The sequence below is a fragment of the Oncorhynchus keta genome, chromosome 33 (assembly GCF_023373465.1).
Source record: "Oncorhynchus keta strain PuntledgeMale-10-30-2019 chromosome 33, Oket_V2, whole genome shotgun sequence".
Taxonomy (NCBI): Eukaryota; Metazoa; Chordata; class Actinopteri; order Salmoniformes; family Salmonidae; genus Oncorhynchus; species Oncorhynchus keta.
Window position 1 is genome coordinate 2631581 of NC_068453.1, and position 18189 is coordinate 2649769.

At 42.1% G+C, this 18189-nt stretch overlaps 1 long non-coding RNA gene across 1 annotated transcript; it reads right to left on the minus strand.

The window, feature by feature from the left end:
* Nucleotides 1-491: 491 nt before the first annotated feature.
* On the minus strand, nucleotides 492-16775 carry LOC118365858 (uncharacterized). Its single transcript, XR_004821835.2, has 4 exons — nucleotides 16650-16775; nucleotides 2173-2316; nucleotides 1826-2015; nucleotides 492-845 (listed from the first exon to the last, which is right to left on the minus strand). It is a non-coding gene; the product is annotated as an uncharacterized LOC118365858 (long non-coding RNA).
* Between the last annotated feature and the right edge of the window lie 1414 nt (nucleotides 16776-18189).

An 18189-nucleotide genomic window follows, 5' to 3' on the forward strand; every position in this document is an offset into this window, starting at 1 on the left:
TTTACATGATGCATAGGAAGTGTAGTGTAGTGTTTTAAAATTATATTTCTGTATATATGAATTACAAATCAGCCTTTAACTAGTTCAATCCTGTTTCTAGTCTATTAGTTACAATGTGTAACCATTGATGTCCCAGGACCAGGATTGGTAAAAACTGTTGAAGTGTATAATTGTAATACATACATGCAGACACAGCATCATTCAAAGACTGGAATTTGATACTCCTGGTATTGGATATGACCTGAACTGCACCTTTATTTGCTAAGGTAGAGTACACGATCAGTGAATATATTAAATGTACAGGCTACAATGTGGGGATGCTTGATAATACCTACATGTATATACCTTTCAGATCTGCCAATCATTCCACCACTGTCTGACAGCCTTACCCAGAAGACACTGGGCCTATCAAGACTGACAAAGCAGAGATGGGTGTCTGACAAGGAAAAATAAATAAAACATGCACTCACACACATTACCCACAATGCAAATAAGTTGTAAAGACTTGTTTATTTAATGATCGCAACATTTTATTTTAGGATTGGAGATATCTACACCTTCATATCCATTCTCAATATCTATGAAATCAAAGTGTGATTGATAATATTGTAAAAGACTATGGCTTAATGTGTGCTTTCCCTCTCACATACACCCAGTGTAAATAAATTATAATACCTTGTTTATTTTATGTATGCTCCATTTTATTTGAGGAAAATATCTGCAATAAAGTACATTCGCAGTTAAAGCGGTCTTTGGTTTATTGGATATTTCTCTGAATACAATGTGACCAGAAGGAAGTTGGCAGACCTGCAACACTTGGACTGTGTAGGTTTTGTGATCTGGAGCTGAAAAATAGAGAGATGGGGAGGAAGATTGCAGTTTAAAGGTTTATCATTAATAACTGACAATTCTATAATGAATACATATTAGAATAATACAATTGAAGTCGGACATGTACATACACCTTAGCCAAATACATTTAAACTGTTTCACAATTCCTGACATTTAATCCTAGTAAAAATTCCCTGACTTGGGTAGGTTAGGATCACCACTTTATTTTAAGAATGTGAAATGTCAGAATAATAGTAGAGAATGATTTATTTTATCACATTCCTTGTGGGTCAGAAGTTTACATACCCTACGAATTGAGTGTATCTGACCTAAAACAAGGCATTTTTACTAGGATTAAATGTCAGGAATTGTGAAAAACTGAGTTTAAATGTATTTAGCTAAGGTACACGACTGGCCCCCGCGTGGGTTAACTGCCTTGTTCAGGGGCAGAACAACATTTTTACCTTGTCAGCTCGGGGATTACTGGCACAACGCTCTAAACCACTAGGCTACCTGCACTTATAACCAGGTGTAGCAGGATTCACTCCATGGTGCTGAAAAAGCTCTGCTGTTTATGTAGGCCCTAACAGTTTGTGCTCACTGTTATAGTGCAATTAATGTATTGTTTAGTGTTGTGGCTTTGCTGCATGCATCTAAAACATATGTTGATATTTTTTTTTTGTCACATCAAGATTTACATGCTAAAATCACCACTGTCTGTGGGTGTCACTGAGTAGGCTGATTAACCCAAGATCCATAGATTAAAAGACTGAATTGTGACGCTAATATTTGTGAAAAATCTTCACAGTTGTGTTCTGTCAGTGGAGGCTGGTGACTTGAAACATTGAGGAGGATGGGAGACCCACGGTATAGGCACGGAACACACAGAGATGAAAATGCGTGTTTCAAAAATCAAAGAATTTTAGCCTAAAGCATTTAATAAACACATTTACAGTACAATATTATGGGGAACGTGAATGAGAGGGCTACTTACAGTGTTGGGAATGGATCACAGCAGTGATTGAATGAGGGTATGAGGCATGAGTTGGGGTGTTCAGAGGCTTGACCTCAGTGCAGGACAGTGGTTGAGGTGTTCATAGTCTTCAGTACAGGACAGGTTCATCATGGATGGATGGTGTTGGAGAAGAGCTCAAATCTTCCACTGAGGGCAGGACAGGATTTAACTGGGAAGACAAAACACAATACAGACAAAAGAGCCAAAAATGAGTTAGTCCAAGAGAGGAGTAAAATCATTGATGTGTAAATAATGTGATCATGTTTGTGTGTGTGATTGACTCTACATACAGTACAGTAATGAGAGAAAATTATAGGGGCACTCACAGTACTTGGAGAGGAAACATTCAGTGTGCCAGTTGATGAACGGGCACATGTGACATGGCTTCAGTTTATGTCAGGAGACAGTTGACAATGGTAGAGGAGTGGAGGGGTCATCACCTCTTGATCAGGGAAGAGGAGGGAACTTAGCTGTAAATACAAATAGCAGATGCACTCCATTACAGCTGCATCATCATAGGTTTGGGCAATGAGTTTCTCCATGAAGTTAAATGCCAACACCTCCAAATTCAAAATTACAATGCTTGTCTTTCATAATTTGGTCAGATATACAGTGGGGAGAACAAGTATTTGATAACCTGCAAAATTGGCAGTGTTTCCTACTTACAAAGCATGTAGAGGTCTGTAATTTTTATCATAGGTACACTACAACTGTGAGAGGCGGAATCTAAAACAAAAATACAGAAAATCACATTTTATGATTTTTAAGTAATTCAGTTGCATTTTATTGCATGACATAAGTATTTGATCACCTACCAACCAGTAAGAATTCCAGCTCTCACAGACCTGTTAGTTTTTCTTTAAGAAGCCCTCCTGTTCTCCACTCATTACCTGTATAAAATACACCTGTCCACACACTCAATCAAACAGACTCCAACCTCTCCACAAAGGCCAAGACCAGAGAGCTGTGTAAGGACATCAGGGTTACATTGTAGACCTGCACAAGGCTGGGATGGGCTACAGGATAATAGGCAAGCAGCTTGGTGAGAAGGCAACAACTGTTGGCGCAATTATTAGAAAATGGAAGAAGTTCAAGATGACGGTCAATCGCCCTCGGTCTGGGGCTCCATGCAAGATCTCACCTCGTGGGGCATCAATGATCAAGGTGAGGGATCAGCCCAGAACTACATTGCAGGACCTGGTCAATGACCTGAAGAGAGCTGGGACCACAGTCTCAAAGAAAACCATTATTAACACACTACGCCATCATGGATTAAAATCCTGCAGCGCACGCAAGATCCCCCTGCTCAAGCCAGCGCATGTCCAGGGCCGTCTGAAGTTTGCCAATGCCCATCTGGATGATCCAGAGGAGGAATGGGAGAAGGTCATGTGGTCTGATGAGACAAAAACAGAGCTTTTTGGTGTAAACTCCACTCGCCGTGTTTGGAGGAAGAAGAAGGATGAGTACAACCCCAAGAACACCGTCCCAACCGTGAAGCATGGAGGTGGAAACATCATTCTTTGGGGATGCTTTTCTGCAAAGGGGACTGGACGACTGCACCGTATTTAGGGGAGGATGGATGGGGCCATGTATCGCGAGATCTTGGCCAACAACCTCCTTCCCTCAGTAAGAGCATTGAAGATGGGTCGTGGCTGGGTTTGCACACACTGCAACAGGGATTTTGACCCACTCCTCCATACAGACCTTCTCCAGATCCTTCAGGTTTCGGGGCATGACAATGACCTAGGGCAACTAAGGAGTGGCTCCGTAAGAAGCATCTCAAGGTCCTGGAGTGGCCTAGCCAGTCTCCAGACCTGAACCCAATAGAAAATATTTGGAAGGAGCTGAAAGTCCGTATTGCCCAGCAACAGCCCCGAAACCTGAAGGATCTGGAGAAGGTCTGTATGGAGGAGTGGGCCAAAATCTCTGATGCAGTGTGTGCAAACCTGGTCAAGAACTACAGGAAACGTATGATCTCTGTAATTGCAAACAAAGGTTTCTTTACCAAATGTTAAGTTCTGCTTTTCTGATGTATCAAATACTTATGTCATGCAATAAAATGCAAATTAATTACTGATTTTCTGGATTTTTGTTTTTGATTCCGTCTCTCACAGTTGAAGTGTACCTAAAATTACAGACCTCTACATGCTTTGTAAGTAGGAAAACCTGCAAAATCAGCAGTGTATCAAATACTTGTTCTCCCCACTGTGTTTGGATGTGTAGTGTCAGCATTTTTTGCTGGCATGTCATGCCTAAGTCTGCTAATCTTTCCAATTAAAAAAATAATTTAAGTATTTGGCAATATCAGTGGGTTTTGTGATGAATGAGCCATCTGATTCAATTAATGATGGAGTGGAGTTTAACGTTTTGCCCAAAATGTAATTTAAGGTGCTCCAAAGCGTTTTACTATCATTCTATAAGTAATTCATCATTTCTTCTTTTAATTCAGTTTAGTCACATGATTTCTCAATTTACAGTACGTTTGCCAATCGGTTGTACAGCCAGACATATTTGCCATCTCTTTTGCCTCATCCCTCTCAACCATACACGTTTTCAATTCTTCATCACTCCACAAGGATTTAACAGTTTTTTGTCATTGTCTTAATGGGTGCATGCTTATTAGTAACTGGGATAAGCAATTTCATAAATGTGTCAAGTGCAGCGCCTGGTTGCTCATCATTACACTCCACAGACCAACAAATATTCTTCACATTAACAACATAGCAATCACTACAAAACGTATTGTATGACCTCTTATACGCAATATTTGGCCCAGCCTTTGGAACTTTGAATCCGATGGATTTCGATACTGCTTTCAAACTCATTTCTGCAGCATTAGTAAAGATATGATCAATACACGTTGAGGATTTCATTCCTGTACTGTTTGTAACTACCCTGGTAGGTTGATTGATAACCTGAACCAGGTTGCAGGTACTAGTTACAGTTTGAAGCTCTCTTGAGTGGGCATCCTAATGAAAGCCAGTCAATATTTAAAAATCACCCAGAAAGTATACCGCTGTATTGATATCACATACATTATCAAGCATTTCACACATTATCCAGATACTAACTGTTAGCACTTGGCAGCTTCCTACCAGAATGGGCTTTAGGTGAGGCATTTGAACCTGTAGCCATATTACTTCAACAGGAGATATTCTCTAAGCTTTACCACGATGTGGTTCTAAATATAGACCGCAACACTTTCTGGCATTTCTGTCTTTTCTGTAAATGTTATAACCTTCTAATGCTACCACTGTATCAAAGCTATTATCTAAGTGAGTTTCAGAGGTTATCAGAATATGAATGTCATATGTTACTAGCAAATGGTTGATTTTGTGAAACTTGTTTCTTAATCCCTTCCAGTTCTGTTGATGGAAGAACAGCAAAGGTAAGGAAATATGTGTTAATTTTGGGTTTCTGTCGACTCCAAGGTAGAGGAGCCAGAATGGTACTTTTGGAGCGCCGACTCCTAGTTTAGCCTAGTGAACTCTACCTGTAACGTTAAAAATACATGTAACACAGCGATTGCATTTAGAATAAGTGTATCTTCCTATACATATGTAAAACATGCATATTTAGTCAAAGTTTATGATGTGTATTCCTTGTTAGCTGACGTTATCTGCCGGAGCTATTTAATTTCTCCTCACATTTTAGTAGCATTTTTTGAACGATGCGTAATTGTAAACAGAGATTTATGGCTATATATAGCATATTATTGAAAAAAATGAATGTACTGTGTAACATGTTATATTACTGTCATCTGATGAAGATTTCAAAAGGTTAGTGAAATGATTTTTTTTTTAATCCTGCGTTTGTTGATTGCATATTTTTTCCTACTTGGCTATGCTAATGAGATATGTCTGCGGTGGTGGTTTGACATAAATATGTGCTATGTTTTTGCCGTAAAACATTTTAGAAATCTGACTTGCTGGCTAGATAAACAACTTGTTTATCTTTCATTTGAGCTATTTTACTTGTTAATGTGTGGAGGTTAAATATTTTTAGGAATATTTTTGCGCATTGTGCGTTATGGTAATGAGCTTGAGCTGTAGTCACGCTACCAGCAGAGGAATAAAACTCCCTAAAAGGTTAAGCAACATATGTTAACCTGGGCTATTTGTAACACTTTTCTGGAATGCTTGATTATTTTTCTTGCTTTCTGGGAAGCTTAGCAGAGGTAGACATGCTCGGGTTATTTTTGATAGTGCAGGGTGAGCACTATATTTTTCCAAGGCACTACCCAATCTTGGGGGTTCGGATCATAACATGGTTCAGCTCCTCCAAGTTTACAAAGCGCGTCTGCAGTGAGAGAAGGCCAAAAAAGTGGAGATTAAAAGCTGGACTCCTGAAGTCCTCCAAGACTGTTTTGAGTCCACTGACTGGGAGGCCTTGATAGACAGCGCCGATGACCTGGAAGAGGCAGCGGATACCGTCTCTGAGTACATCCGTTTCTGTGAGGATCTCGTTATTCCCAAAAAGAAAGTTATTATCTTGTCCAATAATAACCCATGGGTAACTCGGGAATTAAAAGAGCTCCTCGCCCAGAAAAAAAGGATGTTCAAATCAGGTGGCAATAAAGAGGAAAGGAAAAATATTCAGAGGCAACTTAAAAGCCAAAGGAGTGCAAGGCAGCATACAAAGACAAAATAGAGAACGTTTTCAAGGACAAGGACAGTAGAAAAGCCTGGAAAGGGCTACAAACCAAAGAGACATTATGACTGTCGAAAATGACCTTGCTTTGCAAATGATTTGAACAGTTTCCATTGTAGGTTTGACATGTGTGATTTTATATCGCAGCAGAAAGTGGCCTTGGACAGTATAGACATCATACCAACTGTTGATATACTGATTTCTGTGAATGACGTCAAGCAATACTTTCAACGTGTCAACCCAGGAAAATCATATGGTCCAGATGGCGTCAGCAGCACTTCAGGCGTGCTCAGACCAGCTCACATTACCGTTCCGGAAGCTGTTCCAGCGGTCACTGAACAGTGGGATAATTCTACACTTAAGTCACTGATTTTCTTAATACCTAAAAACAACAGACCAAAAATAAAATAACAACTTACACCCTGTAGCCCTGACATCTGTACCTATGAAATGTTTTGAAAAATATTATTTAAAAACAAATTCTCCTCCGGTCTCTCATCCCAATTAAACTCAAATCAATTTGCAGACCGTGCCTCCAGGGGTGTTGATGTGTTACTGGTAATGCTGAACAATATCAACATTTAGAGAAGGCAAATAGCCTAGTGAAAAATGTATTAATTGACTTCAGTAAGCACGTTTAACACCATCCAATCCCACTGGTATATAAACTCATGAATTTGGCTGTCAACTCAACTGATCAAGTGGATAAATAACTTCCTTGTGAACCGTACTCAACAAATGAAGTTTAACTCCGGCATCTCTACATCTAGAATGTTGAATACGGAAGCCCCTCAAGGTTGGGTACTTTCACCGATACTGTACACTAACGATTGTCAAGCCTCTGATGCAGCCCAGAAGTTTTTTTTTAAATATGCATTTGACACCGCTGTTGTGGGTTTCCTCCACCCAGACCAAGCCTCTCTTCATGGTCTTGATAAAGAAACGGCTAAATTCATCCAGTGTGTGCAGATAACTTTCTTGAAATAAATGTTAACCTTTCTGGAGCAGGCGTTCCGCTAGTGACCCACCTCGACAACATCCGGTGAAAATGCATAGCGCGAAATTCAAATGACAGAAACAGTCATATTTAACATTCATGAACATACAAGTGTCATACGTCAGATAAAGGCTTCACTTCTTGTTAATCCAGCCGCTGTGTCAGATTTCAAAAAGGCTTTACGGCAAAAGCACACCATGCGATTATCTGAGGACAGCGCACCGCACACAAAAGCATTAAAAACATTTTTCAACCAGGCAGATGTCAGAAATAGCAAAAAAATAAATGCCTTCCCTTTGAAGATTTTCTTCTGTTGGCACTCTGAAAGGTGCCAGCTACATCACAAATGGTCCTTTTGTTCGATAAAGTCCTTCTTTATATCCCCAAAAACTCAGTTTAGCTGATGCGCTTGATTCAATAATCCACCAGTTTCCCTCCTTCAAAATGCATACAAAATGGATCCCAAACGTTACCAATAAATTTCTCCAAACAAGTCAAACAACGTTTATAATCAAACCTCAGGTACCATTATATGTAAATAAACAATACAATTTCAGACGGAGAATCGTTATTGTCTTTACCGGAGACAAAGAACGCAACTCATCTTCGCGCATGAAAACACTACAGCCAAAATGGGAGCTAAAGACTGTTGACATCAAATCAAATGTATTTATATAGCACTTTATACATCAGCTGATATATCAAAGTGCTGTACAGAAACCCAGCCTAAAACCCCAAACAGCAAACAATGCAGGTGTAGAAGCACAGTGGCTAGGAAAAACCCCCATAGTAATGCCAAAACCTAGGAACAAACCTAGAGAGGAACCAGGCGATGTGGGGTGGCCAGTCCTCTTCTGGCTGTGCCGGGTAGAGATTATAACAGAACATGGCCAAGATGTTCAAATGTTCATAAATGACCAGCATGGTCAAATAATAATAATCACAGGCAGAACAGTTGAAACTGGAGTTGGACTGGGGACAGCAAGGAGTCATCATGTCAGGTAGTCCTGAGGCATGGTCCTAGGGCTCAGGTCCTCCGAGAGAGTGAAAGAGAGAATTAGAGATACTTAAATTCACACAGGACACCGGATAGGACAGGAGAAGTACTCCAGATATAACAAACTGAAACTAGCCCCCCGACACATAAACTACTGCAGCATAAATACTGGAGGCTGAGACAGGAGGGGTCAGGAGACACTGTGACCCCATCCGATGACACCCCCGGACAGGGCCAAACGGGAAGGATATAACCCCACCCACTTTGCCAAAGCACAGCCCCCACACCACAAGAGGGATATCTTCAACCACCAACTTACCATCCTGCTGCTCTGTACCATCACTCATTCATATATCTTTATGTACATATTCTTTATCCCCTTACACTGTGTATAAGACAGTAGTTTTGGAATTGTTAGTTAGATTACTTGGTTATTACTGCATTGTCGGAACTAGAAGCACAAGCATTTCGCTACACTCGCATTAACATCTGCTAACCATGTGTATGTGACAAATAAAATTTGATTTGATCCTAAGACAAGGCTGAGTACAGCCCACAAAGATCTCCGCCAAGGCACAACCCAAGGGGGGGCACCAACCCAGACAGGAAGACCACATCAGTGACTCAACCCTAGTAAGCCAGTGACTCAGCCCCTGTAATAGGGTTAGAGGCAGAGAATCCCAGTGGAAAGAGGGGAACCGGCCAGGCTGAGACAGCAAGGGCGGTTCGTTGCTCCAGAGCCTTTCCGTTCACATTCACACTCCTGGACCAGACTACACTCAATCATATGACCCACTGAAGAGATGAGTCTTCAGTAAAGACTTAAAGGTTGAGACCGAGTTTGCGTCTCTCACATGGGTAGGCAGACCATTCCATAAAAATGGAGCTCTACAGAAGAAAGCCCTGCCTCCAGCTGTTTGCTTAGAAATTCTAGGGACAATTAGGAGGCCTGCATCTTGTGACCGTAGCGTACGTGTAGGTATGTACGGGAGGACCAAATAAGAGAGATAGGTAGGAGCAAGCCCATGTAATGCTTTGTAGGTTAGTAGTAAAACCTTGAAATCAGCCCTTGCCTTGACAGGAAGCCAGTGTAGGGATGCTAGCACTGGAGTAATATGATCACATTTTTTGGTTCTAGTCAGGATTCTAGCAGCAGTATTTAGCACTAACTGAAGTTTATTTAGTGCTTTATCCGGGTAGCCGGAAAGTAGAGCATTGCAGTAGTCTAACCTAGAAGTGACAAAATCAAGGATACATTTTTCTGCATAATTTTTGGACAGAAAGTTTGATTTTTGCAATGTTACGCAGATGGAAAAAAGCTGTTCTTGAAACAGTCTTGATATGTTCTTCAAAAGAGAGATCAGGGTCCTGAGTAACGCCGAGGTCCTTCACAATTTTATCTGAGACGACTGTATAACCATTAAGATTAATTGTCAGATTCAACAGAAGATCTCTGTTTCTTGGGACCTAGAACAAGCATCTCTGTTTTGTCTGAGTTTAAAAGTAGAACATTTGCAGCCATCTACTTCCTTATGTCTGAAACACATGCTTCTAGCGAGGGCAATTTTGGGGCTTCACCATGTTTCATTGAAATGTACAGCTATGCGTCATCTGCATAGCAGTGAAAGTTAACATTATGTTTTCGAATGACATCCCCAAGAGGTAAAATATATAGTGAAAACAATAGTGGTCCTAAAACGGAACCTTGAGGAACACCGACATTTACAGTTGATTTGTCAGAGGACAAACCATTCACAGAGACAAACTGATATCTTTCCGACAGATAAGATCTAAACCAGGCCAGAACTTGTCTGTGTAGACCAATTTGGGTTTCCAATCTCTCCAAAAGAATGTGGTGATCAATGGTATCAAAAGCAGCACTAAGGTCTAGGAGCACGAGGACAGATGCAGAGCCTCGGTCTGATGCCATTAAAATGTAATTTACCACCTTCACAAGTGCAGTCTCAGTGCTATGATGGGGTCTAAAACCAGACTGAAGCATTTCGTATATATTGTTTGTCTTCAGGAAGGCAGTGAGTTGCTGCGCAACAGCCTTTTCTAAAATTTTTGAGAGGAATTGAAGTTTCGATATAGGCCGATAGTTTTTGTATATTTTCTGGGTTAAGGTTTGGCTTTTTCAAGAGAGGCTTTATTACTGCCACTTTTAGTGAGTTTGGTACACATCCGGTGGATAGAGAGCCGTTTATTATGTTCAACATAGGAGGGCCAAGCACAGGAAGCAGCTCTTTCAGTAGTTTCGTTGGAATAGGGTCCAGTGTGCAGCTTGTAGGTTTAGAGGCCATTTTCATCATTGTGTCAAGAGATATAGTACTAAAACACTTGAGTCTCTCTCTTGATCCTAGTTCCTGGCAGAGTTGTGCAGACTCAGGACAACTGAGCTTTGAAGGAATACGCAGATTTAAAGAGGAGTCCGTAATTTGCTTTCAAGTAATCATGATCTTTTCCTCAAAGAAGTTCATGAATTTATTACTGCTGAAGTGAAAGCCATCCTCTCTTTGGGAATGCTGCTTTTTAGTTAGCTTTGCAACAGTATCAAAAAGGAATTTTGGTCTGATATGAAAGTTCGTAAACATGCGAGTGCAAGACCAAGTCAAGCTTCAGCGCTTACAGATGGCGGGAAGGATAATTGGTATAGATCAATAATCAGCCACCAACATGTCCACAAAACTTGAAACTTGACTCAAAATTCAGTCACAGCAGCAGCCGGATACATTGTGGGGAAAGAGACTTCTTCAAAAGGAAATTTAAAAAGACAAGGGGACTCTTTGATTCCAACAGCCAATACGCTGTATAACAAATAGTCTGTTTGTCCCTCAAGTATACAGCATATTGCACTTTCACTTTAAATGTGTAGCTATATCACTTTGAATGAATTAGTTTGTGTTTTCATGTACTTTCTTTTCAAGCACATGACCAAATGTATTTCCCCCTGGTGAGATAATGAAGTTGATCTGAATCTCGGAGTAGACGTGACAACAGCCTCCCACTGACACATGGCTCCAGCTGCAGGATGACAACGGCCAGGAGGACAGCACCAAGGGTGAGGAGCGGGCAGGTCCGGACGGCAATTATTATTTATTTTTCATTTTTACATCCGGCGCCGACAGATGGCCGCCTCGCTTCGCTTTCTTAGGAAACTATAAAGTTTTTTTTTCTGTATTATTTCTTACACTGTTACCCCGGAAATCTTAAGTCTTATTACATACAGCTGGGAGGAATTCTTGGCTAGAAGAGCAACATCAACTTACCAACATTATGACCAGGAATACAACTTTCCCGATGCGGATCCTCTGTTTGGTCCACCACCCAGGACAATGAACCGGATCCCAGAAGGCGACCCAAAATAACGGCGCCGCTGAAGGGGCAGACGGAGCGGTCTTCTGGTCAGGCACATCGCTCACCGCTCCCGAGTATACTACTTGCCAATGTCCAGTCTCTTGACAACAAGGTAGACGAAATCCGAGCACGGGTTGCCTTCCAGAGAGACATCAGAGATCGCAACATTCTCTGCTTCACGGAAACATGGCTCACTCGGGATATGTTAGAGTCGGTACAGCCACGCATCAAGCCGACAAAAACAAACATCTCTCTGGTAAGAAGAAGGGCGGGGTGTATGATTAACAAGTCGTGGTGTGATCATAACAACATACTCAAGTCCTTTTGTTCACCTCACCTAGAATTCCTTTCAATCAAATGCAGACTGCGTTATCTACCAAGAGAATTCTCTTCGATTATAATCACAGTCGTGTATATCCTCCCCCAAGCAGACTCTTCGACAGCCCTGAAAGAACTTCATTGGACTCCATGTAAACTGAAAACCACATATCCCGAGGCTGCATTAATTGTAGCAACGGGAATTTAACAAGGCTAATCTGAAAACAAGGCTCCCTAAATTTTATCAGCATATTGAATGCGTGACCCAGGCTGTCAAATTCCTGAAACATTGTTACTCTATCTTCCGCAACGCATACAAAACCCTCCTTTCGGCAAATCTGACGACAACTCCATTTTGTTGCTCCCAGCCTATAGACAGAAACTAAAAGAGGAAACTTCCGTGCTCAGATCTGTCAAACGCTGATCCGACCAATCTGATTCCATGCTTTAAGATTGCTTCGATCCCGTGGGCTAGGATATGTTCCAGATAGCGTTGAACAACAACATTGATTAATATACTATAGAGGTCGACCAATTAATCGGAATGGCCGATTAATTAGGGCCGATTTCAAGTTTTCATAACAATCGGAAATCTGTATTTTTGGGTGCCGATTCTGCCGATTTATTATTATTTTTACTACTTTATTTAACGAGGCAAGTCAGTTAAGAACACATTCTTATTTTCAATGACGGGCTAGGAACGGTGGGTTAACGGCATTGTTCAGGGGCAGAACGACAGATTTTTACCTTGTCAACTCAGGGATTCAATCTTGCAAGCTTACAGTTAACTAGTACAACGCTCTAACCACCTGCCTCACGAGGAGCCTGCCTGTTATGCGAATGCAGTAAGAAGCCAAGGTAAGTTGCTAGCTAGCATTAAACTTATCTTATAAAAAACAATCAATCAATCATAATCACTAGTTAACTACACATGGTTGATGATATTATTAGTTTATCTAGCGTGTCCTGCGTTGCATATAATCGATGCGGTGGGCATTTGCGAAAAAGAACATGTACCTAACCATAAACATGAATGCCTTTCTTAAAATCAATACACAGAAGTATATATTTTTAAACCTGCATATTTAGCTAAAAGAAAGGTTAGCAGGCAATATTAACCAGGTGAAATTGTGTCACTTCTCTTGCGTTCATTGCACGCAGAGTAGAGTCAGGGTATCTGCAACAGTTTGGACCGCGTGGCTCATTGTGAACTAATTTGATAGACATTTACGTAATTATGACATAACATTGAAGGTTGTGCAATGTAACAGCAATATTTAGACTTAGGGATGCCATCCATAAATTACGAAACGGTTCCGTATTTCACTGAAAAAATAAACGTTTGGTTTTCGAAATGATAGTTTCCGGATTCTACCATATTAAAGACCATATTAAAGGCTCGTATTTCTGTGTGTTACTATGTTATAATTAAGTCTATGATTTGATAGAGCAGTCTGACTGAACGATGGTAGGCACCAGCAGGCTCGTAAGCATTCATTCAAACAGCACTTTCGTATGTTTTGCCAGCAGCCCTCCGCAATGCTTCAAGCACTGTGCTGCTTATGACTTCAAGCCTATCAACTCCCGAGATTAGGCTGGTGTAACCGATGTGAAATGGCTAGCTAGTTAGCGGGGTGCGCGCTAATAGCGTTTCAAATGTCACTCACTCTGAGACTTGGAGTAGTTGTTCCCCTTGCTCTGAATGGGTAACGCTGCTTCGAGGGTGGCTGTTGTCGATGTGTTCCTGGTTCGAGCCCAGGTAGTGGCGAGGAGAGGGATGGAAGCTATACTGTTACACTGGCAATACTAAAGTGCCTATAAGAACATCCAATAGTCAAAGGTATATGAAATACAAATCGTAGAGAGAAATAGTCCTATAATTCCTATAATAACTACAACCTAAAACTTCTTACCTGGGAATATTGAAGACTCATGTTAAAAGGAATCATCAGCTTTCATATTTTCTAATGTTCTGAGCAAGGAACTTAAACGTTAACTTTCTTACATGGCACATATTGCACTTTTATTTTCTTCTCCAACACTTTGTTTTTGCATTATTTAAACCAAATTGAACATGTTTCATTATTTATTTGAGTCTAAATTGATTTTATTGTTGTATTATATTAAGTTAAAATAAGTGTTCATTCAGTATTGTTGTAATTGTCATTATTACAAATAAAATAAATACAAAAACAATCGGCCGATTAATTGGTATCGGCTTTTTTTTTTGTCCTCCAATAATCGGTAATCGGTCGACCTCGAGTATACGCTGATTCGGTGAGCGAGTTTATTAGCAAGTGCATCAGTGACGTTGTACCCACGACGACTATTAAATTCCTTAACCAACCAGAAAACGTGGATTGATGGCAGCATTCACGCAAAACTGAAAGCGCGGACCACTGCTTTTAATCAGGGCAAGGCGACCGGAAACATGACCGAATACAACAGTGTAGCTATTCCCACCGCAATGAAATCAAACAAGCTAAGCGTCAGTATAGAGACAAAGTAGAGTCGCAATTCAAAGGCTCAGACATGAGAGGTATGTGGCCAGGGTCTACATTCAATCACGGACTACAAAAAGAAAACCAACTCCGTCGCGGACCCCGATGTCTTGCTCCCAGACATACTAAACAACTTCTTTGTTCGCTTTGAGGACAATACAGCGCCACCGACACTGCCCGCTACCAGTGTTAACCCTCCCAAGGCTGCCGACCATGACGGCATCCCTAGCTGTGTCTTCAGAGCATGCGCAGACTAGCTGGCTGTTGTGTTTACGGACATATTCAATCAATCCCTATCCCAGTCCGCTGTTCCCACATGCTTCAAGAGGGCCACCATTGTTTCTGTTCCCAAGAAAGCGAAGGTAACTGAGCTAAACGACTATCGACTAGCACACACTTCCGTCATCATGAAGTGCTTTGAGAAAGTAGTCCATATCACCTCCACCCTACCTGACACTCAAGACCCACTCCAATTTGCTTTACCGACTCAAAAGGTCCACAGACGACGCAATCACACTGCCCTAACCCATCAGGACAAGAGGAATTCTGTTCATCGACTACAGCTCAGACCCTGGGTCTCGACCCCACCCAGTGCAACTAGGTCCTGGACTTTCTGACAGGACGCCCCCAGGTGGTTAGGGTAGGAAACAATATCTCCACCCCGCTGATCCTCAACACTGGGGCCCCACAAGGGTGCATTCTCAGCCCCCAACCTGTACTCCCTGTTCACCCATGACTGCGTGGCCATGCACGCCTCCAATTCAATCATCAAGTTTGCAGACAACACTAGAGAGGTAGGGTTGATTACCAACAACGATAAGACGGAAGAGATGAGGGCCCTCAGGGTGTGGTGTCAGGAAAATAACCTCACACTCAACGTCAACAAAATAAAGGAGATGATCATGGACTTCAGGAAACAGCAGAGGGTGCACCCCCTATCCACAATAATTGGGACAGTAGTGGAGAAGGTGGAAAGTTTTAAGTTACACAGAGTACACATCACTGACAAACTGAAATGGTCCACCCACACAGACAGTGTGGTGAAGGCCTAACAGTACCTCTTCAAATTCAGGAGGCTGAAGAAATTTGGCTTGTCACCAAAAACACACAAACTTTTACAGATGCACAATCGAGAGCATCCTGTCGGGCTGTATCAACACCTGGTAAGGCAACTGCTCTGCCCACAACCGTAAGGCTCTCCAGAGGGTATTGAAGTCTGCACAACGCATCACTGGGGGCAAACTACCTGCCCTCCAGGACACCTACACCACCCGATGTCACAGGAAGGCCAAAAAGATCATCAAGGACAACAACCACCATTGTATAAATAAACAGCCATCACTAACATTGAGTGGCTGCTGCCAACATACTGACTCAAATCTCTAGCCACCTAATAGTTAAAAATTGGATGTAATAAATGTAACACTAGTCACTTTAAACAATGTTCACATACCCTACACTACTCATCTCATATGTATATACTGTACTCTATACCATCACCTGCATCTTGCCTATGCCGTTCAGCCATCGCTCATCCATATGTTTATATGTACACATTCTTATTCATTCCTTTACACTTGTGTGTGTATAAGGTAGTTGTTGTGAAATTGTTAGATTACTTGTTAGATATTACTGCATGGTCGGAACTAGAAGCACAAGCATTTCGCTACACTCGCATTAACATCTGCTAACCACATTTTATGTGGTCGCATGCACATGATTTGAAATCTCGAATAATATTGGAATCTAGAATGTCAACCATACCCCTCCCTGTCTACCAGGTACTGGAGCCGACCCCCACGACATCTGGAGTCCAGAGGGATCTGACGGCATAGGCGGGACTTCCCCCGATGCCCAGGGAAGGCGGAGGGGTGTCGTGGGGGAGAGCATCAGCAAGGGGACCAGAAACCACTGGCCTGAGGAGGGAAACGTGAAAAGGGGTGAGATCCGGTTGTTAGTGGGGCGCTGTAATCGGTACGTTACCTCATTTACCCTTCCGGGTCAATGAATGGCCCCACAAACTGGGAGCTCAGCTCCGGCACCACTCGTCCACCACAGGGGCTTCAGTCTGGCTCGGAGTCCACAGGGCCAGGGCTGGCTGGTAGCCCAGGACACACTGGAAGGGAGACAACCCGGTGGATGAGTGACGGAGTACAAGTAGGTCACTTCTCTTCCAGTTCAGTGGTGTTACAGGAGTACTGGCTCTTGTAACACCACTGAACTGGAAGAGAAGTGTACTCAGTTCAGCTCCAGTTCAGCTCCAAAGGACTCCCTGTTTTCTCTAGTTATTACCTGAGACTATTATTAAATTAACTCTTACACACACAGTCTTCTCCCCACATGAGAGTTCACCTCAAAACTCCTCACCTACCACTTTCTCAGCACTGATCTAAATTCAGCACCATACGGTATACAATCACCGGTCAGTTTATTATGTACACCACCCCGTTCACAAAAATGTATCACTCCTACAGACAGTGAGTCGCTTGGCCATGGCTTGATATAAAAAGCATGCAGACAGGCATTCAGCTACTGTTTGATAGAATGGGCTAAACGAGTTTCAGGCCCACCGGATCTCAGAAACCGTATCTCAGAAATGGCTGCGCTCCAGGGCTTTTCATGCACAACAGTGTCTAGGGTTTACAGAGAGTGGTGTGACGACAAAACAAACACAAGCGGCAGTCCTTTGGGTGAAAACCGTTTTTTGATGAGGTTGAAGGAGAATGGCAATAATTGTGCAACCTAACAGGGAACACTATCCCATGAAGGTAAACCCTGAGGCGGGGAATAACTATGTGATACAATTACAACATCTATTCCATCTCCCTATCGTTTCTCTTCTCCATCTTTCCCTCTCTCTAGTTGCACATTGTTCACATCAAGGAGCCATACAATAGTCTAGAGGCTGAGCATGATACGTCAGGTATAGCGCTGCTCACCTTCCTGTTCGAGGTACTGATCAACCAATTAACTCACTAATTCGAATTCACATCCAGCTGCAAATTCAACACATTTCTCCAATATCAGTGTTGTTCCCCGGAGTCCAATGATGATCACCCTCAGTTAAATTCTTATAGAAGCCCTGGCAACTGTCCAGAATAACAGTACCTTTACATTCACACCTTTTTCACAATATCCTACCAACCTGAACCAGCAAGTTTCCAGCAACTATGGTGGATGCATACCAGTAGTTTAGTTCAGCAGGTCTAGGCTCAGAAGTGTGAAAAGGGTATTAGAACCATACAGTGAATACTGCCCTGTCCTCTCCCCCTACCCTTCCCTCCTCAGGGAATCAAAGCAGTCCCAGGGTTCAGACTCTGACATCATTCCCCCCTCACATGATCTGCACAACTACTATTGATACTACCAATCCTCGACTTTGGCGATGTCATTTACAAAATAGCCTCCAATACCCTACTCAACAAATTGGATGCAGTCTATCACAGTGCAATCCGTTTTGTCACCAAAGCCCCATATACTACCCACCACTGCGACCTGAACGCTCTTGTTGGCTGGCCCTCGC